The sequence below is a fragment of the Polyodon spathula genome, chromosome 9 (genome assembly GCF_017654505.1).
Source record: "Polyodon spathula isolate WHYD16114869_AA chromosome 9, ASM1765450v1, whole genome shotgun sequence".
In the NCBI taxonomy this organism is placed as follows: Eukaryota; Metazoa; Chordata; class Actinopteri; order Acipenseriformes; family Polyodontidae; genus Polyodon; species Polyodon spathula.
Genome location: NC_054542.1, coordinates 33,961,269 through 33,985,734, shown reverse-complemented (window position 1 = coordinate 33,985,734; position 24,466 = coordinate 33,961,269). Strand labels below are relative to the sequence as shown.

The 24,466-nt window shown below is 36.5% G+C and overlaps 1 pseudogene; it reads left to right on the top strand.

The window, feature by feature from the left end:
• Nucleotides 1–24,466, top strand: part of LOC121321078 — a 113,742-nt pseudogene that overhangs the window by 29,369 nt on the left and 59,907 nt on the right.

Below are 24,466 nucleotides of genomic sequence, written 5' to 3'. Positions count from 1 at the left end.
AGGTTTGGAATTGGAAAAAAGGAAGGAAAAAGTACAAACTATTCCTGGAAAGTCTAGACGGCAGCAGGAGATTGAACGCTTAGTTAGAGAAAGGAGGCAGTTTAGGAAGCAATGGAAAAAAGCAGAACAAAGTAGGAAGGAGGGACTCAATCTGTTATAAAGGGTCATAAAAGATAAGCTTGCAACATTGCGCAGAGCTGAGCGCATACGGAAACGCTACAAAAAGAAAGTGTGAGAGAACTTTTATAAAGAACCATTCAGATTTGTAAAGAAGATATTCACCAGCGAGAAAAATGGCACACTAAAATCATCAAAGTTTGAGCTGGAGAGATATTTGGAGGAAACACATACAGATTCAAAAAGGCAGGAGCCTATGTCAATTCCTTCAGATATTCCACCTATAAATCCACCCGAATACCAAATGGAGGACTGTGCACCTAAGTGGAAAGAAGTAGAGCAAGCTGTGAAAAAACAAGGGCATCATCATCTCCAGGGCCTAATGGAGTTCCATACAGAATGTACAAGAGTGCTTCTGGAGTTCTACAAATCCTGTGGAAATTGATGAAAGTGGCGTGGGAAAAACAGGTTGTACCAAGAGCATGGCGCCGAGCAGGTGGAGTCTTTATACCAAAAGAAAAGGATTCTACAAGCATCAGTCAGTTTCATCCTATTTCCCTATTAAATGTAGATGTCAAGATTTTCTTCAGCATTATTGCTCAGAGATTGTCAACCTACCTATTAAAGAACTGCTTCATTGACACTTCAGTACAAAAAGCAGGCATTCCAGGTTTCCCAGAATGCTTAGAACACATCAGTGTAATCTGACAACAAATTCAATCAGCAAAAAAGGAGAGGAAGGAGCTCCATGTGACATTCCTGGATTTGACTAATGCGTATGGTTCAGTGCCACATTAACCTCTTTGGGCAGCATTTGATTTTTTCAGCATACCAATGACAATAACACATTTAGTGAAAGCCTACTTTGGAGATTTGCAATTTAGTTTTTCCTAGAAGTTGGAATAATGGCAGGTTGTACCATTTCTCCACTGGCTTTTACCATGGCAATGGAAGTAATTATAAGGGTATCAAAATGGGTAGTGGGAGGAGAGCGCTTGGCTTTTGGAATGTGACTACCACCAATTCGAACATACATGGATGACATGACAACAGTGACTACAACAGTAGCCTGCACTAATCGGTTATTGGGCAAATTAACCAATAAGATTGAATGGGCACGAATACAATTCAAGCCCACTAAATCCAGGAGCATCTCTATAATTAAAGGTAAAGTAGTAGACAAAAGGTTCTACATTAATGGTGAGGTAGTACCAACAGTGTCCGAGAAGCCAGTGAAAAGTCTAGGGAGATGGTACAATGGGAATTTAAAGGACACAATTCGTGTGGGAGAAGTTTGACAACAAGCAGTGGAAGGGTTGAAGAGCATAGACAGCAACGCTTTAACAGGCAAACTGAAACTCTGGTGCTTTCAGTTTGGTCTGCTGCCAAGAATGCTGTGGCCACTGTCTGTGTATGAGGTTTCCTTGACAACAGTTGAGAAGCTGGAAGCTTTAATCAGTTCATAAGTCAGGAAATGATTGGGAGTTGGGAGTCAACCCCGGCTCAACGGAGGAAGCTGGTAGTCAATGAGGTGCAAAAGCAGGAAGCGAGGATCACATTTGTAAAGGCCATTTCCCAGGCCAAGCAAGCAGAATGGATGAGATGGGAGAGTGTGGAACAACGCAAGATCGGCTGGCAAGACCTATGGGCAATGGAACAGAGCAGGATCAGTTTCCTCATCAGATCAGCATATGATGTTCTCCCATCACCACAGAACCTAAACCTCTGGATGGGTGAGGATCCCTCATTTCCTTTGTGTTCATTGCCTGCAACATTAAGGCACATTTTGACAGGATGTAAAGTGGGTCTTAGCCAAGGACGGTTTACTTGGCGCCATGACCAGGTGCTGCGATGTTTGGCCTTAGCACTGGAAGACGAGCATAACCTGACCAATAAGTTGCCACCAGTTCCATCAAAGCATTACACACAAAATACAATATTCCTCCATCCAGGAGAGCAACCACCAAGAAAAGGTGTTAAAATCAAGCCTCGCTCAGGACAACTGGAAGATGCTAGAGACTGGAATATGCTGGCAGATGTTGGTCAACAGCTTATTTTTCCACCTGAGATTGCCACCACTAACCAGACACTAACCTGTCTTGTGGTCTGGATCAGCACGCCTTGTTCATCTGGTAGAGTTAACAGAGCCATGGGAAGATGCTGTGGATGAGGCGTATGAGAGGAAGAAACTTCGGTATGCTCACCTAGCTGCTGAAGCGGAACAGCGAGGATGGAGAGTCCGAGTTTACCCAGTGGAGGTGGGTTGTCGATGATTTGTGGCACACTCTACAACCCGGTTTCTCAAACATCGGGTTCAGTGACCAAGAGTTGCGTCGCACAGTGAAGACCTAATCTGAAGCAGTAGAAAGGAGCAGCAACTGGCTGTGGTTGAGACGGAAAGATTCTGAATGGGGATCTCAAGCACAATAGAAAGAAAGCAACTCTGATATATGTACAGGTAAGTAAGCTGGGCTGAGCTGAGTGGAGGATGGAGGGAGGTGATGCTGCGATGCTAGAATCACTGTTGAGCCCTCTTGAGGTGTCGTGGGCTAGTCAACGAAACACAGAGGATGGAAGATGCTCACTTGAAGACCCCAGAGATGTACCCTACTTAGCTCAATCCAGACGGTTATCATGCTGATGCGCTGGTGAGACCGCACTGGGTTGATCCCTGGAGCCAGCATCGCAGCCGTTGTGTGTGCTGACACACTGGGGAGGCAACATACGCTGATCTGTGGAGCCAGCATTACACGTCAGCCATAAACACCAGACACAACGATATCTACATCATCAGATGGAAAACAACGCAGATGGATCACATTAGTTTACTGCAAAGCTACGTCTAGTTGGTGCTTATCTTGGCGAGAGCCGAGTTCAAGTTAGCATGAAGTTCAACATCTACTCTCATGTAATGGAAATCATATATATATATATATATATATATATATATATATATATATATATATATATATATATATAAATAATTATGGACCACTGCCGTAATTCCTGGGCAGTTGGCGAAGATGCTGAATTAGCTTCGAATTTTATGTCATTTCGACATCTGCCCATAGCCGCCCAGGCTGATGGCAAAGAAATACTTTAATGCACCCTGTTGTAACAAATGAAAGACTAATGGAAAATAATACAGCAGTGTTCATCCTCTAGGTATCTACTGCAGTTCTCAATAATAGTTTGTCAGTCAAATAACTTTATTTAATCATTAGACCGACTGAATTGTTTATTTGTATTTATTTAATTCAATGAAATGCTGAGACAAATGTCTAATTGTCTGAGATCTGATGTCAACTAATGTTAAATATGAAATAATATTGTTTGAATGTGTAAAAAATATTTTCTACAGAACGAAAACTAAACTTTTTATAAGAAAACTTGTTGTTCATATTTCTATATAAGAAAAATACAAACTCCACATGCTGTTGATTAATTAATATTGCTATGATAAGTTAGTTTTGACACTGCGTTCTTATATTTAACTGGGTGGCTTTAACACATTTAAACTTAACTGTGATTATTAGACTCTTGCTGATGTTGAATGATCTCTCATTCAAACAATGTAACTGCAGTAAGAATAAAATAAAACATTGCATTTTCCCCCCCCCCCCCCCACACACACACACACACACACACACACTTACCTCTATGTCTAACCCATGATGAAAATAAACTGTTCATTGATATTTTGTTTAGTTCCGTTGCTATAGCTTTGTCAGAATGTATTTAAGTTATTTAAATAAACATTGCAATGGTTGGCTTGGTGGCAGTGCACTTTTGTGCTTAAAGGCAACAAAGGTAATTCACTCTCTATTTCTGTTATACTGTATCTGTTAAAAGTCATTCTTCGCCCAGGTGGCTGTGGGCAGTTGACCAGCCAGGGCAGATGTCGAAATGACATAAAATTCGAAGCTAATTCGGCAAGTGCCCGGGCATTACGGCAAGTTAAAAGTTGGCTTGCGAAAGTATTGACCCCCCCCTTGGCATTTTTCCTATTTTGTTGCCTTACAACCTGGAATTAAAAAGGGATTTTTTGGGGGTTTGTATAATTTGATTTACACAACATGCCTACCACTTTGAAGATGCAAAATAATTTTTATTGTGAAACAAACAAGAAATAAGACAAAAAAACTGAAAACTTGACCGTGCATAAGTATTCACCCCCCCAAAGTCAATACTTTGTAGAGCCACCTTTTGCAGCAATTACAGCAGCAAGTCTCTTGGGGTATGTATCTATAAGCTTGGCACATCTAGCCACTGGAATTTTTGCCCATTCTTCGAGGCAAAACTGCTCCTGGATGGGTTCCGCTGGTGTACAGCAATCTTTAAGTCATACCACATATTCTCAATTGGATTGAGGTCTGGGCTTTGACTAGGCCATTCCAAGACATTTAAATGTTTCCCCTTAAACCACTCGAGTGTTGCTTTAGCAGTATGCTTAGGGTCATTGTCCTGCTGGAAGGTGAACCTCCGTCCCAGTCTCAAATCTCTGGAAGACTGAAACAGGTTTCCCTCAAGAATTTCCCTGTATTTAACGCCATCCATCATTCCTTCAGTTCTGACCAGTTTTCCAGTCCCTGCCGATGATGCTGCCACCACCATGCTTCACTGTGGGGATGGTGTTCTTGGGGTGATGAGAAGTGTTTGGTTTGCGCCAGACATAGCGTTTTCCTTGATGGCCAAAAAGCTCAATTTTAGTCTCATCTGACCAGAGTACCTTCTACCATATGTTTGGGGAGACTCCCACATGCCTTTTGGCGAACATCAAACGTGTTTGCTTATTTTTTCCTATGGACAGATACTCCAATCTCTGCTGTGGAGCTTTGCAGCTCCTTCAGGGTTATCTTTGGTCTCCTTGTTGCCTCTGTGATTAATGCCCTCCTTGCCTGGTCTGTGAGTTTTGGTGGGCGGCCCTCTCTTGCCAGGTTTGTTGTGGTGCCATATTCTTTCCATTTTTTAATAGTGGCTTTAATGGTGCTCCGTAGGATGTTCAAAGTTTCAGATATTTTTTTATAACCCAACCCTGATCTGTACTTCTCCACAACTTTGTCCCTGTCCTGTTTGGAGAGCTCCTTGGTCTTCATGGTGCCGCTTGCTTGGTGGTGCCCCTTGCTTAGTGGTGTTGCAGACTCTGGAGCCTTTCAGAACAGGTGTATATATACTGAGATCATGTGACAGATCATGTGACACTTAGATTGCACACAGGTGGACTTTATTTAACTAATTATGTGACTTCTAAAGGTAATTGGTTGCACCAGATCTTTTTTAGAGGCTTAATAGCAAAGGGGGTGAATACATATGCACACACCACTTTTCCATTATTTATTTTTTAGAATTTTTTTAAACAAGTTATTTTTTTCATTTCACTTCACCAATTTGGACTATTTTGTGTATGTCTATTACATGAAATCAAAATAAAAATCCATTTTAATTCCAGGTTGTAAGGCAACAAAATAGGAAAAATGCCGGGAAGGGGGTCGGGGCCCCCCACTTTATGGGAAAGCGTTCGGTGTTTGTGGTGTATGTACTATATATATATATAGATATATATATATATATATATATATATATATATATATATATATTATATATATATTCTTCGTGTACTGATATATTTTTTGAAAGGTGATGAATTTCCTTGTTGTAACCAAACACTGCCTACAATGGAGCAATATATCTTGACATTAAAGGTTGACATCATACATTTGAGCCAGCAGGTGTGTTTGAAACAATTCCATTAAAAGAAATCTCAGCGAATTTAAGTATGGTGTGGAATGGAGTGGCTTCTGGCAGTGGATCATCACGTAGTTCATCACAAAGTTCAATTACCGTGGCTTTATCCAAACACTATTGTCTGATGAATTGTGCTTCAGGCAAAAAAAGAAAACAAACAAAAATTCCTTATAAGAAATATTTTTTCTGGAATGAGTTTTCCCATTCTTTTTGTTAGAAATGTAGGCGTACAGTAAGTGTTCACTGTGTCTCTGCCTTACAATATAATACTGCTTTGTTCTGCTTTAGCAGTGTTTTTTTTAACAATACAATACAGTGTAACAAAACAGTATAGGACAGCTTGTCAACTGAAGTTGTCTGCGGTGTTCCACAGGGCTCTATTGTAGGTCCTTTGTTATTTTCATTATATATGCTACCATTGGATGACATTATCCTCACACACTGAGTGAACTTTCATTCCTGTACAGATGAGACCCAGCTGTATCGGTCCCTAAAGCCAGGAGATTTACATGCTGCTTGTCTTGCAGACATCAAGTGTTGGATGTCTCAAAATTATTTCATGCTAAATTCAGATAAAGCAGGGGTTATGCTAGTGGGTTCTCAGAACCAACTCAAAAATGTTGGATTTCATGAGCTTGACCATAGTAATCTCTCATTAAATCTGAAACGAGAAATGAAAAATGTGCGGGTCATCGTTGATCCTGAGTTACAAAACTATTTTTTTACCATTTGAGAAATATAGCCAACCTTAGACCAATTATTTCTGTATCTAATGCCGAGAGACTAATGCATGCCTTTGTTTCATCTAGAATTGATTACTTGTAATGCACTTCTCTCTGGTATCCCTCGAGGTGTGCTCTCTCACTTACCGCTCATTCAGAATACCACCACTGGAATTATTTTATAAAATGGCTTTCTTATCTTAGTGGGTTTTAATGTTACTTTTAAATTTCTGCTTATTAACATTATTTTTTTATATACTTTTTTTTTTTTTTAAATATGCTATTTAATATGTAGTGTGTGTGTGACATGCCTGGGGATCTTTTGTACAAAGGAATTGTGTTGTGTAAATGTAAATGCTTTTTAAATGTAATGTACAGTGCTTTGTGATAGTTATGTATGAAAGGCTCTATATAAATGTAAACATAAATAAACTTCTCGGAAATGAATTCAGACAAAACAGTTCCACTGTAGCTAGTGAAATAAAAAAAATCCATAACCGTAAAAGAGGAGTTGGGTGTCATTGACACTTTTGTTCTACTTCATTGGCACTAGATTTTTAAAAAGATGAGTTAGCCGGGAGTTGGAGTGTTTTTTTAAATATAAAAACGGGTTACTCAGTATTTATTCATTAATTTTTTTTAAAAGAGAGCGGGCAGGCAAATCATTAATGTCAGGTAAGGGGGGCCACGTTTTTAAACTGAAAATGTATCAATTATCATTGAAACCAGAAAGAAGAATTACCCTACAGAGATAAAGAAAGTAGTTTCTCAAACTTGAAGTGGGTTTCTCTGAATGCAGAATAGAACAGCAGTCAATAGTGTGAAGAATGCCTTTACTCTCATACATGGCTCAGTATTACGCAATCATGATACAGTATGAGATAAAATTGAAAAAAATCATTATTTAATCACAGACTTACCAATACACGTGGGTGTGTGTTTAATCTACGTCAACACTTGCTACAGCTGGGATAGATGGGCTTAATAGCTACATTTCACTTTTCTTCACGATTAAGCATTATGGAAAATAACTCCCCTTTGTGTTTCGTACATTTTAATTACACATTTATTTCCATACATAGCCAATGAGTACTCTAAAACCAATGTTAGTGATGCTGATATGAATTTCATTGTTATTCACACACATATATATATATAGTGTGTATAGAGAAAGAGAGAGAGCTAATAGTGGAAAATTATTGACCCGAGGTAAGATTATTGTTCACCACCAGGGGGTATAGTGCCTGAAGCCTCAGGCTGAGGGCCTTACACCAAGGAGTAACAATAGTCTTCCCAAGGGGCATTTCATTTTCCACTATAGCCGAGTCTGCAGTACATATTTAATATATGAATTGGTCAAAGTAAGCGAGGCAAAGTTGCATAGTAAATACAACTTTGTATATTTCATTTAAATATAGCTGATACAGCATATGTAAATAAATAAATAACAGAAAGTGTTTTTGAAGTTCACACCACATACTGTAGTTGTAAAAGCTTTTTGTTGTCCAGCTCTCTGTGCGACTTGCTGACAACTTATTATTATTATTAATTTATTTATCTATTTAGCAGACACCTTTATCCAAGGCGACTTACAGAGACTAGGGTGTCTGAACTATGTATCAACTGCAGAGTCACTTACAGCTTCTAACCCGAGAAACAGAGCACAAAGAGATTAAGTGATTTGCTCAAGGTCACACAGTGAGTCAGTGAATGAGTCGGGCTGTGAACTGGGAAGCTACTGGTTACAAGCCCTTTTCTTTAACCACTGGACCACACAGCCTCCTATGTTATGTCCCACTTTATGTGCTGGCCACATATTGTGAAGGCAATAGATAAATGTGATGTGGTTTTTATCAATCACAGGCCAGAATATATATATATATATATATATATATATATATATATATATATATATATATATATATGTGAGGCGAGAGTGTATTAAATGGAATGTCCAGACAGTAATTTATGTGTACAGAAATAAAATAATTTATTTTTATTATCTATACACAACAAAATAATTAAATAACAAAAGAAAACAAAATGGTGTGAGGGAAGGAGTGCAGGGGTGAAATCCAAAACCAATCGTGATAACTCGTCTTTAATCGTCTTCGTGGTAAACCATACATAAACAAAAAAAGACAAAAGAAATGTTAGTGTTTTTTTTTTTTAAAAATCCCGCTGCACCAAACTAGTCTCTCCCTCCACCCGTTACTCCTCCTATTTTACTTTCGGACCAACCCCGAACACAGTAGTACGTTCCCTTTAGTATGTAATGTCCCGCCTCTGTAGTCAGTGGAACACCAATCCCCAACTGACAAGTGTCCTTATCCTTCACTTGACTCCAATGGCTGGAATTTACATACTCGTACTTCCGCCCCTCACCAAGGTGCCGCCCCTCAAAAGATGACTTTTGCCATGGTTTGATTGGTGCCATCTACTGTCGGGAGGCTGAATCACAGACCGAAATCCCTTTGACTCATCACAATATATATATATATATATATATATATATATATATATATATATATATATATATATATATATATATATTTTTTTTTTTTTTTTACACACACTGTTCACTTTTACTCGAATAACATCCTTAGAGTTATATCACTGTCACTTGGACTCCTGTGGCCCCATTTAAATCAAGTACAAGGCAAAAGCAGTTGCAAACATTACGAACAACCAGTTATGTAGAACAATACTTTTCCTACTGCTGGCTGTTAATAAGTTGTTTCTTGCTAGTTTATACCATCATAATTATTTAGTTTTTCCCTTTCAGATTTCATATTTAGTAACTTTGCATTAAAGACATCAGTGAATCTGACTCACTCCAGCTGAAAAACTACAACTATTTGTTTCACCTGATCTCCTCCTTGGGCAAGTTTAATTCTGTCTGGAATTGTCATTCATGAATGGTGCTACATCCACTGGTTATACTTCAGGTCAACACTTCTGTGCTTATGGTGCTTTGTACACCACCTGTGGCATCTCTGGAAGCTTTTTGAGATGCAAAATTCATATTTGCAGGGTTATTGAAACACCACAGGCAAAATGAGCCTGTGACCTCTGACATTAGCACAAGCTGCTGAGAGCATCCGGAAGGATATGGAGTTGCCTCTCTATATGTTGAACTTCCATGTTTTACATGTCCATATAGTGGAAATGTAGGTCATGATGATTTACTTTGTTATGGTACTAATGACTCTAATTTTAAATGTACTTCTGTGCAGTGACTTGCGTAATGTACAGGATGGATGTGTGTGTGTGTTAAGATTTACAGGAATTAATGTAGAATGTTGGAAACTTGGAATTCCAGTTGCAGTGAACTTAATGTTCTTTTTGCAATATGAACATATGCATAGAATTTACTAAACCAAATAGTTATTTATATCCGTCCCCTGCCTTTAAATGACTTTGTGGAGGTCTTTCCTATTCCTTAAGGCAAGACTGTCATCTGTTCATTTTCCAGCCAATTACCACCAATAATTTGGTTAATTAGTCTTCACCTCTGGAAGAAAAATAAGACACAATATGGGAATTTCATTTACAGGTCAGTTGCAGTCACCTTTTATGAATAATAGTAATAATAATTGCTTTGACTTTTTTTTCCACCTGACCGATGACGATTTTAATATTTTTGGCAACATAACCTGGACATAAACTGAGAGGAATGTCAGACTCGGTGACATAAGTGTGTGAAAGGGGAGTTACAGTGGACCCATAATAGGTAAAGGATAGGTAAATCAGAATTTAGCAGTATAAGATTGTATGACAGTAGCAAGAAAAATTCTTAGTAATGTAAACTCTAATTTAAAGCAACCAAATCAATATTACAGTTTCTTTCATACAGTCCTAAGAGATACAGCATCTTATTAACAGGGCACCTTGTGAGCAGTAACCACAGCAGCAGAGTTTACAGTAATACCATCAAACAAGAGGATTACAGACCAACAAGTAACTTTGGGTTAAAAAAAAAAAAAAAGTGCACTGAGGTTAAGGTCACTTAACATACTCTAATTCTTTAAAGCCTGAGAAACAGAATATAATTCTAGGTTTGTGATGCTGAAACAGCAAAGGTCGTTCTGCAGTAAATTCAAAATTGAGTGCTGTTTGTACCATGAAAAGGTAAATCACCATGACCCACATCAACTATCTACTTATGTAAATCTAAGACATACAGACAGATGCCTTTTATATATAAACCAAGATTTCAGTTCTCCTATATTAAATATTTAGAACAAGCTCTATCTCAATTGAAAGAGCTCTTAGATATATCATGCTTCGAGATTTAGTTCTATAAAATTATATTAATAATAGATATATATATATATGTGATATATATCTATCAATATATATGCTATATATAATAGATCATACATATATATATATATTATATATATATATATGTTGTATATGTATAAATATATATATATATATATATTATAGATATATATATATATATAATATATATATATATTATATATATATACTATATATATATATATATATATATATATATATATATATATATATATATATATATATATATATATATATATATAGACACACACACACAAACTCAGTGTGACTGACATAAGGACTGCTAGACAGGGGGCATATACAATAACCCCAGATTGTCATACTCCTGACACCTTGTGCTAAAGGATGTTCATTTATTCACTGGATAAGCATTTCTCAGTGTCTAAATACAATTAGAAAACGATTGAGTGTGAACAGCCAATCAGCTTCCAGATCTAGCGGGCTTCTATTTTGCATAGATGCCCACTGGAACTTTGAAGTGCTTAACTGTGAATTATATTTTAAAATCAATCAGCGCATAAATACTGGCTTTTTCCCTTAACGTTCTAATCTACAACTAATCTGATAACATAAAAAGCTACTTAAACATACTTTCTGATGCGGGTCTAGAGACAAGGGAAATCATGTATGTGACAGGACATTATAATGAAGGCTCACTTTGCAGCTACTGGACTGCGAAAAAACAGGGAAAACACGATTGGTCCAAAATTCTGTCATCGGCTGGATCTAAACAACACCCTCCTTCAAAAATGTCCAGTCAAACTCCCAACCCTGTTTCAGTTCTTTCAGTACCAGCCAATGCACTCCCTCCCTACTTGAATGACGCTCCGCCTCCAACAACAAGTTTCGAGTCAGACTCAATACTACACGGACTACTCAACAATTGTACATGTCCAGATAAATTATAATAAGAAAGAGTAAGACCCCAATAAATAAATATGTTAATAATAATAATAATAATAATAATAATAATAATAATAATAATAATAATAATAATAATAACGTTTTCTCTACGTTTATGTTATTTCTCTATTCTAATTATGTTAGGGACTGTTTTCCTCAGCGGAATGTTAACTGGCGAAATATCAGAAGATCAAGGTAAATTGAAGTTTTAAAGTTTTTTTTAAAGAGAAAATAAATAAATAAATAGTTTTCTAATAGCGATAGAGCCCTCTTGATGTGCTTTTTGACTTTCGTTAGGGTCCTCGCCTAAGGCTCGGGACGCATAGCTCCAGTTGCGGTCATCTACCCCACCCCACAGTAGAGCCCGCATCGACGGTATCTGTCGTTTAAATGTAAGTACATGTATGCAGGCGAACACGTCAGACAGAAAGGCAGGCAGCTTTCATTAACCCCACAATCCTGTTATAAATAATTCCCTTTGCACATCCGATTTCTGTATGTGTAAAACCTACTCTACGTACATATACCTGCCTCCACTATGTCCTTTGCCAGAGATATGCATCAGTGACGGGGATTAGTAAGGTGAATCAGTAAAGCGTTCAACATCTCAAATATGTTTATTAAGTTTTACTGAATTTATTAAGGTTTACTGAGTTGGCAAATCAACAGAATTTTTTTTTTTTTTTTTACAGTACTGATTTAAAAGCAAACCTAGACTATAAACCAGTTTATAGTTTGTTAGGACTTGTGGGCCATATGTAGTTGTTTGTTGGTTTCATGGTTCTAATTAAACATTCAGTTTGAACTGTTTTGGTTAATGTGCAAAATATTACCTCGGGGTACTCCAAGTGTTACTATATATTAGTAGTCCACAAATGTTTTGCCCACCAGCTCATATAGTACTGTATATGCATTTCTTATAAGGCCAAGGGCATGATCCTATTTCTTTCCTGACATTTAACTCAATTAAAAAAATGTTACATACATTTACATTTAAAATACATATTTATCAAGTAGCACAAATGCAGAGATTGGGAGCACAGAGGACTGCACTATAATTACTTTAGTTATTCTGCTTATACTGTACATTAGTATTGAAGTATTACAGATTGCTTTGCGGGCACAACACTCTGGCCTCATGGGCCCAACTTTGTTCACGGGCAAAGCTTTGAAGACCACTTCTGTAAATGGTTAACGTGACTCCTTTCATATTTGTTTTAAACATGCCTGTGTCTTCGGTTTCACAGGCACTGCAGCTGATGAGACCACACTCTTTCATGCTCTGTTATTGCCTGCCAGTGTTTTTTTTGTCTATCTTTGCTTTAAATATCCGGGACACAGCAGCTTACCCTGAAGCAGTCACCTTCCAGGTTAATTTCCATTATCTTTCACTCTCTCTGTCTTTGAGATTTACCATCTCTTGTTAGTGCCTCAAGCTTCGTCAGTTGTCAGACATATCTTGTGGTGGAGCTCAATAACATAGTCATTCTTAAAATAAATATATGGTTTAAAGACATTGTTATGGCATATGTCTCAATAACAAAGGTAATCGTTTTTAAAAGAATACAGTAAGTATATGAGTTAATAAGTTAGAAATGAATATTGCCAGGAAGAAGAGCTTTTATGTTTAAATACAACCGCTGCCATTACCTCTTCTGCTTTGTCAGTTAATAGCTCATAAACCATTTCAGATGCGAAATCCATATTATCGGAGTGGAAACATCCGAGGGAAAATCTAACAGGTCCCAAACTTTATTTCCTGTCCTAAGATGGCAGCCATTTCAGGGTAATGGGAGTTGTTGGTCTCCAGGTGAAGATGAAGACGTAATACTTCAAGATGTTTGCTTCATACTATCTGCTGTGATTCTAAAGGTTGCACTTTATAATTGCATCTTTTGTAACAATAATTTTATGCTAATGCATACATTATCCCCCTCAGGAATAATAGTATTTTAATACTATATAAAAAGTAGAGGGGATGAGGGTGGGTTGTAGTACTGTATAAAAAGTAGAGGGGTGGAGGAAAGCTGGTAATAATTACAGATGGCTAAGAAGAATTCCTTATGTGGAAATTGTGGCACTTGAAAGAAACCATGCAGGAAAACCTTTTCATCTACCATAATGTACATTCCAAGTTGCTGTGTTGAGTGATAAATTCTTAGAATTCCACGCTCATTCATCCAATAGCTTCCCCTCCTAATTGAAATGGTATGTACTATGATTAAACTCTGGTTTCTGTATTATGGTAAATCCTGCTCATCCAATAATGGAGCATTTAGATAGAATCACTGTGTGGATTTTATTTAGGATGAGTTCAGACTTCATATTTAGCTGAGTATATGTTGCAAGACTGGCTCTGCGTGCTCTTTTTCAAACTGGCCCACAGAGGCAAATCATTTCTTAGAAATCTTCTGATTGTTTCAGTCTAAAGAATGTTGTAACCCTCTGTTGTGGACATTCCATATTCCATCATGGTTCCTGATGGGAATCCTACTTTATTATGGCTAACCCGTTAAATTTTGATGAAACCAGGCATTTATTATGCAATGCTATTCCACATTCTGTGGGTGCAGGTCATGGTGACGTACCTTTTCACTGAAGTGAAACTTGATTGAAAGCTGAATCTTGGGAACTGTCTGATTTGTGTTATTTCTGAATGTGTGATATGTTATGCATATTATTATTATTATTATTATTATTATTATTATTATTATTATTATTATTATTAGTAGTAGTAGTAGTAGTAGTAGTAGTAATTGTTGTAGTATTACAAATGTATACAGTGTCAATGCATTGATACTGTATGTTTTAAGTGTATAATAGCCATGAAGCCTGGATTTGCACATGACCATCACTTTTTGTCTGGGGCTTCATATCTTTCAGTTGTAAAATATGAAATGACAAAAATAAAAAAAACTGAGATATGTAGTCCTGCAGCAGTTGCTGGAGTGTGATGGTGGACAAAGTCATTGTACTCACACAGAATGATCCCTTCTAAAGAACAAGAGGATATTTGTGTTATTATTGGATATCCAGTAGGATTTAAAAAACAAAAAACTGATTTCCTCAAATAAGTCAGGAGGATGGCAATATAGAGTTCGGAAGGCAAATAACATCTTGAAATGATCTAAGACCTAAATTGAGAGAAGGTGTTCACCTTTTTTTATAAAACTATAAATAACCATAGAGACCCCGCCCCCTAGTGGCCACACTACACGCTGCAAGGCAGTTTACTTTTAATGTACCACGATAAACAGAATTCACGTTAAAGATATACATGATATTGACACCCTATATTTGGAAACATACAATTGTTATGTATAGGGTTACCGTGCATGGAGAGGCTTAGAATAGAGCTGATCCAAGTGAATTTGTGTAGCCCAAGATGAGTAAAAAAAATACTCAAACCATTACTCTTCCCATTACCACAAGTACCATGATAACAAATAATCCACAGTTCCAGTGCTTTGTTTGAGTGAATCCACAGCCCAACATAAACCTAGCACCATGGAAGCCACCTGTTCTGTAATACAAAAGTGCGTAATGTTACACAGCTATGACCGTTTTACTGCTTACAGTTGACAGTCAAAACCTCAAGAGTTCTTGACCACAACTACTTTATGTTTATCATTGTACAGCAAGTTAACAAATCATGAACAGTTTTCAAAATTAAGTATGTTTGTAAATTTGATCTTTTCACTTTATTCCTGGCAGCTGAATTGAGACAACAGTATGTTTTTCATTCCGAACAGTATAAGTTGCATTCACACTCATCTGCCCTAGCTTCCGCTGTGCCTTTTACCAAGCACTGCTGTACAAAACAGTAGTGATAAATTACTAACTTTAAGTCATATCAGGATTCATCATTAGTACCTGGGAATAGTGGTCCCATTGTAAGTTTAGGATCGGTGATTATCAGACCTAGTTTAAGATCTTAAACTGGGTTTCACAAGACCGAGGACTTTCAATGGCTTACTGTGTATTTGTAAAAAGGAAAGCACACGTCAAAAAAGTCTACTTTGCTTAAAGCAGTAGTAAATGGTAGTTATTTGCCAACAAGCTACAGGTAATTGTTGAGATATGTTTAATTCTAAATCAAATAGGTTTGGATATCAAGTCCTTGAGAAAATCCAATCACCTGCTTGTATCCCTATGCAAAATACCCTAGGGGAGCTAGTCTGGAGGCTGAGGAGGATGTCAGTGTTTTGTCACATCAGATCTCGCTTGTCGAGAGTACCTGAAGGGATGAGCTCAACTCTACCAGTGCTGTGACGACAGAAGCAGCCGGCTCCCAGACATTTTTTTTCTCTTTCTGCTGTGAGACTATGAGAAGCATGACTGTCTCAGCAGCCTGGCTTAGGGACAGGCGGATTTTCAAATCAAGCAAAACATACGCTCACACACTCGCGTCTGTTTCTTTATTTAAAAACGGTTGCCAACATTTTTATCTTTACCTGCCCCATATTTCCGGAAAAGTCATTGATTTAAAATAGGCACAATTAAATTGAAGATGGCTTTAAAGGAGATGCTTTATATTTAACTGAGATGTCATTGCCAACTAGGTTTATTGGAGGGTGGTTTAAATGAAATGAAATAGATTTTATATAAAGAAATATTTATTTTTAATGTGGAGTATTATGTTGTAAGGTGCAAAGCATATAGCAGAATGATATAAAATAGTCTGGGAAACTGTAGAAAAACTTTATATAGTATATAACCATAGTTAAATCCCAATCAACATTACATTTTAATTTGATTGCTTTTTATATTTTGTTAAATAAAATAAATATTCATACACACAAGTATTTTAAGGATGTCCCTTTTTATGCCTGTTCATGCAATATTCTTTAGCGTTCTAGACTGAAATAGCCTTTTTGTGCTTGGGAAGGAACATATCAGTTTTTATTCATCAACAAAACAGTCTGACTATTGTGTTTTATTAAGAGTTAATAAAACCCAATAACAGTGTTCCTCTTCTGACATTTATGGCACTATGTCTGATAGTCTTCACTTCCTGGCCCAAGGGATAGTCTTGTCTATCAGCCTTAGTCATCTGCACTGACAGGCTGCTGAGAGCAAACCTAACAGCCACTGGATTCTGTGCCTTTTACCAATAAGCTATACATGTAAAATGAGAGTTCAATAAAGAGCAGGGTAATTCTAATGAAAGGTGTAGCCATAAGGTACTTTTAATAAACTGCAGGATACAGGGCGATGAACAGGTGTTAAAATATGTAAAAATCAAACAATCACGGTGTTAGAGTAACCTAAAGGCAAGCAGATCTAATTTTAGTTTATTAGCAATTCTAAGTAAATGCCTAGAAAACCGCTGATTTGTTTAAAAAAAAAAAAAAAAGGGTGTGATTAATCTGTGCTGTAATGTGATTTCAGAACACTCTTTCCTGCTGTTAACATCTGGGACCACAGCACTATCCTGTCACACTGGCCCTAAACTCTACAGTAATAAAGCTTAACCAGCTGTCTGGTTTATATCTAAAATAAAGTTGTAAATAATGGGCCTGGTTTGATAGATTAAATACAGTTTTAATGCATGTCTAGACTGCAGTTAAAGAAACAAAACCATCTAGTACAATGTTGTGAATATCAGAATGTCTTTTTTCAGGTAAAATAAACAATCTTCAATATGATCTATCAAGCTTTGCAAATGGGACTTCTTTAAAGACTGTAGTTTCATCCCAAAAGCATCAAATTATGTTTTCAAGTTTCTCATAGCCTGTTCTTCAATATTTCCTTAATATCCCAGAAAAATGTTATATAACTCAGGCATTGAACATGTATTGAAAGTTTAGCTTTTCTACTCTACATACCAGTATAATGCACATTTTGTACAAATAGGTTTTCTTATAGAACAAAAAATATGAACATCCCTATAGAAGACAGATTTAACAGCTTCTTGTACAGTGAAGTATAATATTCTTTCTGGAGGCCTTATTACCTTGTGCACAATTTAGGGGATTTGTATTCCAGAATTTTAAAACCACAAATATACTACCCTGACCAAAAATCAAAACATATATCAAAGTATTATTCTTACTCATAACTTATTTTAAAATAGATTTATACATAAAATGGATTTTGTAACAGATCAGGTATTTTTCTGTGGCATGCTTATAGTATGTGTTTCTGTTGAAGATATAATTCTCAATGTTTTAAGTTCTTCAAAGAGAGGTTGCCGGCGTACTCTCATTACAGTGGGAAATGTGAAAATCTGAAAATTTAATGAAATGAGAAGAATTGGTATGCAACCTAATTAAAAATCCAGAATCCCTACCTCAACAAAGTGGTTTGTGAAAGTTGAAATAAGATTTTGACAGTGGTAAACTTTCCAATTGTCAAGTGATGGTAATTCCAGTGCTGTACTACCTAATTATCTCTTAATTGCACCTCTTATATAAGGCAATGTATCCACTTTGTTCTGTTGTATGTTAGAGATGTTAAAAAGCTAGGCTCTCCTGATTGCAAATCCTTTTAAGATGGCATTATAATATCGAGGACCCTTGTCCACCATGAGATTTTACATTTTCTTTGTTTCAAATTAGCCTGTTTTACAGTAGATACAGGCACATGTATTAGATATGCCTGCATTGTTCATCATTCCCTGTTCGTAAACATAGCTGTCAGAGTTTATCACTATTGGTTTTTACTTTTGTGTTTTTTTTTTGGGGGGGGGGGCTCTCAGAGATTTCAGATCACCATTCCTTATGTGCTGGACGAGGCACACCCTCACTTGATTTTGAAATTCTTAACACTGTCAGTCACACAATTATTCTGTGGTCCTATCCTACCATCTGGTGAAAGGTAATAAATTAGGGGCTATGTTGATGCTGAGTCATCCTGTCAAAACAGATAATCAACATACATGGGGGATATATACAGTGTCTACTTTAGCACCACTCTAATTGGTGTTGTGGAATCTGTTGCTTGAATTCAGTCATTTGTTGGTGAACAACAAAATATAGCCTCATATTGTTTATTATTTCCTATTGGTGATGAATATTGCCTGTGACTGGGGAGTAATCTAGTTTTAACTAAAGAACCACAATATACAATGAAATAGGACTTCTAACACACACTGTTTTAATTCAATGAATTATATTAGGTTGGTTCCTGTATGGGATTTCAAAAATGAGTGAGGGAGAGTTATAAACAAATTTTTGTCTAATGGTTAACAATGGGATCAGTAATTAATGCACATCTTTTCTAGATTTAAAAGGCAATTTAAAAAATATATTTTCACCAAAAGCACAATATATGTCTTGTCACAGCTATAAATTCAGTGTTACAATGGTAATAGAATGCTTTAATGCAAGACATACAGCCTTGCATTCTTCATGTTCAGACACAGATACGCCTTCCTAAATCATGAATCTTTCCTGTCTGCAGCTTTTATAAACACACCACAGCCATTTTTTATTCTCTCAGTGCAAGCATGGCAATCCAACCAGGCAATGACAAAAACTGAAACAACAAAGTTCATACAAATAAGAAGAATTCTAATCAACCTTTTATTTTAAAAGAGAAAGAAAATGAAAATACAAAGAAAACAAAACCGTTGCTGGCACAAACCTTTTAAAGGACTAATGTTTGTTTTTCTCCATATTTTTTGAACCTGTTCTCAAGTTTAATATATAAATAATATATATATATATATAATATATAATATATATATATATATATATATATATATATATATGTATGTGTGTGTGTGTGTGAAATTCAAATGCAAGTGGTCTATTAATTTTTAACCCACCCTTGGAGTAAAACTTAAAGTAGAACAGTCAGTTTTTTATACCTCTTTTTGTTTGTAATCAGTAAATTTTATATATATATATATATATCTATATATAATATCATATATATATATAATATATATATAGGTATTTATTAATTATGTATTTAAGTGACTATCTTTATATGTTTTACAGATATTAATATATAGATCTCTATATTAACTATAAATATACTATATAATATATATATATATATATAGCCTTATATATATATATATATATATATATATATATATATATATATATATATATATATATATATAAAGTTTGAATAAAGTGAATAAAATGCACTGTACATTTACTAGAGATATGTGCTTGGTGTGCTTTATTTCACAGATTGGGGATTGCATGGTGTTCTTTTTTTTTTTCAACTGATGATTAACAAAATACATAATCTAACCAAATAAGTTGGCTAAATACAATATACGTTTAATTTAGATTAAAAATGAATTCTATGAATATTCTATTTTTATACTATGAAAGCACAAGCATTAGCATTGTGTAAACGTGTTACTGAAATTATATATATCACACAAACACCCCCTTTGGACTTTTCCACATTTTATTGTGTTACAACACGGAATCAACATGGATTTAATTAGGAGTTTTTGTCACTGATCAACACAAAAAAGTTAATAATGTCAAAGTGAAAAATAAAATCTACAAACTGTTAAAAATTAATTACAAATATAAAACAGAAAAAAATTGAGTGCATAAGTATTCACCCCCTTGAGTCAATACTTGGTAGAGGCACATTTGGCAGCAATTACAGCCATGAGTCTATTTGGGTAAGTCTCTACCAGCTTTGCACATCTGGACATTACAATTTTTGTCCATTCTTCTTTGCAAAATTGCTCAAGCTCCGTCAAGTTGGATGGGGACCTTTGGTGAACAGCAATTTTCAACTCTTTCCACATATTCTCAATTGGATTGAGGTCATGGCTTTGACTGGGCCACTCCAGGACATTGACCTTTTTTGTTTTTAAGCCACTCCAGTGTGGCTTTGGCTGTATGTTTGGGGTCATTGTCCTGCTGGAAGATGAATATTCTCCCAAGTCCCAGGTCTCTTGCAGACTTCAGCAGGTTTTCCTCCAGGATTTCTCTGTATTTTGCTGCATCCATTTTGCCATCTTTACAAGCTTTCCAGGCCCTGACACAGAGAAGCATCCCATAGCATGATGCTGCCAACACCATGTTTCACGGTAGGGATGGTTTTCTCAGGATGATGTGCGACATTAGGCTTGCACCAAACATAGCATTTAGAATTGAGGCCAAAAAGGTCTATTTTGGCCTCATCAGACCATAGAATCTTCTTCCACTTGGTCTCAGAGTCTCCCACATACCTTCTGGCAAGCTGTAGTCGAAATTGAGTTTTTTTCAAATGTGGCTTTCTTTTTGCCACTCTCCCATAAAGGCTAGTTTTGTGAAGCACCCGGGCCATAGGCCTCTTGTTGGCTTCCGTGACTTGTGCCCTTCTCGCCTGGATACTCAGTTTTTGAGGATGGCCTGTTGTAGACGGATTCACTGTTGTGCCATATTCTCTCTACTTCTTAATAATGGACTTTACTGTGCTCCGGGGGATATTCAGTGCCTTGAAAATGTGCTTATATCCTACCCCTGATTGGTGCTTTTGAAGAACCTTATTCCGAATTTGCTTTGAATGTTCCTTTGTCTTTATGATGTAGTTTTTTGTTAGGAAATGTACTAACCAACTGTGGGACCTCCCAGAGACAGGTGTATTTAACCTGAAATCATGTGAAACACCTTAATTGCACACAGGTGGACTCCATTCAGCTAATTATGTGACTTCTAAAGACAGTTGGTTGCACAAGAGCTTATTAAGGTGAGTCATAGCAAAGGGGGTGAATACTTATGCAATGAATTATTTTCTGTTTTATATTTGTAATTAATTTAGAATAGTTTGTAGATTTCAGTAACACGTTTACACAATGCTAATGACTTGTGCTTTCATGGTTCAAAAATAGAATATGATTAATGTTTAATGTAAATTAAATTGAACGTATAATTTTGCCGACTTATTTGGTTAGATTATGTATTTTGTTAATCATCAGTTAAAAAAAAAAAAAAAAAAGAACACTATGCAATCTGCAATCTGTGAAATAAAGCACACCAAGCACATATTTCCAGTAAATGTACAGTGCATTTTATTCACTTTATTCAAACTTTATTCACATTTTTTACCTACTATATAAATCCCTGGTCCCTTATTTCTTAACCACAGAATCCTGCCATCATTTATTTTCTTTTTTTTTTTTAATATAATCTTCCCATGTCTTTAAATCATCTCCCTAACTGTACAATTCCAAACATACCCTGGTAATCCTCACTAATGCTTTAAATTAAAAAGAATTTTAATAAATTAAAAAGAATTTTAATACTAGATAGAATAATACAATTATAAATTTGACCATAGCTACTGTAAAACACATGGCTTAATGGAATCTATTTATAGTAAATCAATTCTAGCATCTCCGGTTTATATACAGTACTTAAAATGAAATCCTGGTATACCCATCTGTCATGTTTACTGTGAAACAAACGTTAACCATTAAACTGAATACAAATACAAATTGAATACAAACAGGCTGGCTGCCACTAGGTCTGTTTTGAAGAATAAAAGTGTTTCAGCCCATTGTGTTTTTTAAACTGCCTCTTACTAATACTGAATGTATTTTAAAATAAACACCTGCAACTCTACTGAATTCTGTTTCAGTCATTTAACAACTGTCAACTGTATGTAAAGTATTTCAGTTGTTCTCAAACTGACCTCATGTACACATAGGTTGCCCAGAGGCTGTCTAACATAGTTCTTGAAACTTTTTTCTAGAAACACAGATCCAACATTTACAGTACCAGAACAGCTCTTTTGCCACTGTGGTGAGAGACAGGCCTTGTGATACTTACAGAAAATATGCAGATACTTAAACTTTTGTTTTCACTGTCGTCAAGTTTTATTTTCTAGTTTGAGATTTGCAATTTCCACAGGTATGATACTTGTTACTGGGTGACATAAGCGTGAAAATTCAGTAAAATCAGCTTTAAATGCAAATTAAAGGACTGTCTGGTGATGAACTGTTTATCTTGCCATCTCACTATAAATTAATTTCCAGATGCTAGGACCCTGCCTGAAGTCCTATGTGCAGTAAAATGAGTGAAGAGCTCCAAATACCTGCTGCATAGAAAGCACATCTATAGTGTGGTGTCCAGATAAATCCAAACTAGTCAGGTGAACTGAACAATGCTTCACATGCTATATACAGTGCTGTGAAAAAGTATTTGCCCCCTGTCTGATTTTCTGCATTTTTGCACATTTGTAACATTTAATTTGTTCAGATCTTTTTGTGGGTTGTAGTAGTATATAGAGGGAATCTGAGAGAAAAAATGACACCAAAGTTTGGTGCTTCTTTCATTTGTTTGGTGTGCAAGGTAATCAAACAAGTAATCTTCAGGTGTGAAAAAGTTATTGCCCCCCCTCGTTAACTCAACCCAATTAAAGGAATAATTAGGGTCAGCTGTTTGAGTACTTTGGTTAACAATCAGGCCTGATTTGGGCCAGCCCTGCCCAATGTAAATCTGACTAACTTTTGCCCTTACCATCAGAGTGAAGTTGTCAGCACACAGGTTCTAGAGGCACATCATGCCACAATCAAAAGAAATTCCTGAAGACCTCTGGGAAAAAGGTTGTTGATACCCATCAGTCTGGAAAGTGTTACAAAGCCATTTCTAACGCTCTAGGGCTCCACCAAATTGCAGTCAGAGCCATATTGTCCAAATGGAGAAAGTTTGGGACAGTAGTGAATCTTCCCAGGAATGGCCGTCCTGCCAAAATCTCTCCAAAAGCAAGGCTTAGAATCGTCCACTTTTTTGGCTAACATGGGCCCCGTTATGTCTGGCGAAAACCAGACACTGCATTCCACAGTAAGAACCTCATACCAACAGTCAAGCAGGGTGGTGGTAGTGTCATTATTTGGGGATGCTTTTCTGCATCAGGACCATGGTCGACTTGCCATCATTGAAGGAACTATGAATTCTGCTCTGTATCAGAGAATTCTACAGGAGAATGTCAGGCCATCCGTTCATGAGCTGAAGCTGTAGCGCAGCTGGGTCATGCAGCAAGACAATGATCTGAAACACACAAGCAAGTCTACATCAGAATGGTTAAAGAATAAGAAATTTAAAGTTTTGGAATGGCCTAGTCAAAGTCCAGACCTAAACCCCATTGAGATGTTGTGGCAGGACCTGAAACAAGCAGTCACAATGTCACTGAGTTGAAGCAGTTCTCTATGAAGGAGTGGGCCAAATTCCTCCACGGCGCTGTGAGAGACTGATCAATAACTACAGGAAGCGTTTGGTTGCAGTTATTGCTGCTAAATGTGGCGTAACCAGTTATTGAGTCTAAGGGGACGATTACTTTTTCACACTGGGGCATTGGGTGTTAATAAATAAATGAAATAAGTATCCAAATGTTGTGTTATTTGTTCACTCAGAGTCCCTTTTATCTAATATTAGATTTTGGTTGAATATCCGATAACATTCAGTGTCAAAAATATGCAAAAATGCAGAAAATCAGACAGGGGGCAAATACTTTTTCACGGTACTGTACATGTACTTGGTATTGTGTTGAATTCATGTACACATTCCGAATCAGCTTCTGAGTCGTTTCACTGTTTGTTTTTTCTTTCCCACAGCAGCTATTGCGGTCCCCAGTCTTCCACATGTTCATCCTGAGCATGGTGGCAGTGGATGAGATCGTCTCTGCCAGCAATTACTACAAGGGGGAGAATTACCTGCGCCATTACGATGAGTTTTATCTAGCAGAGG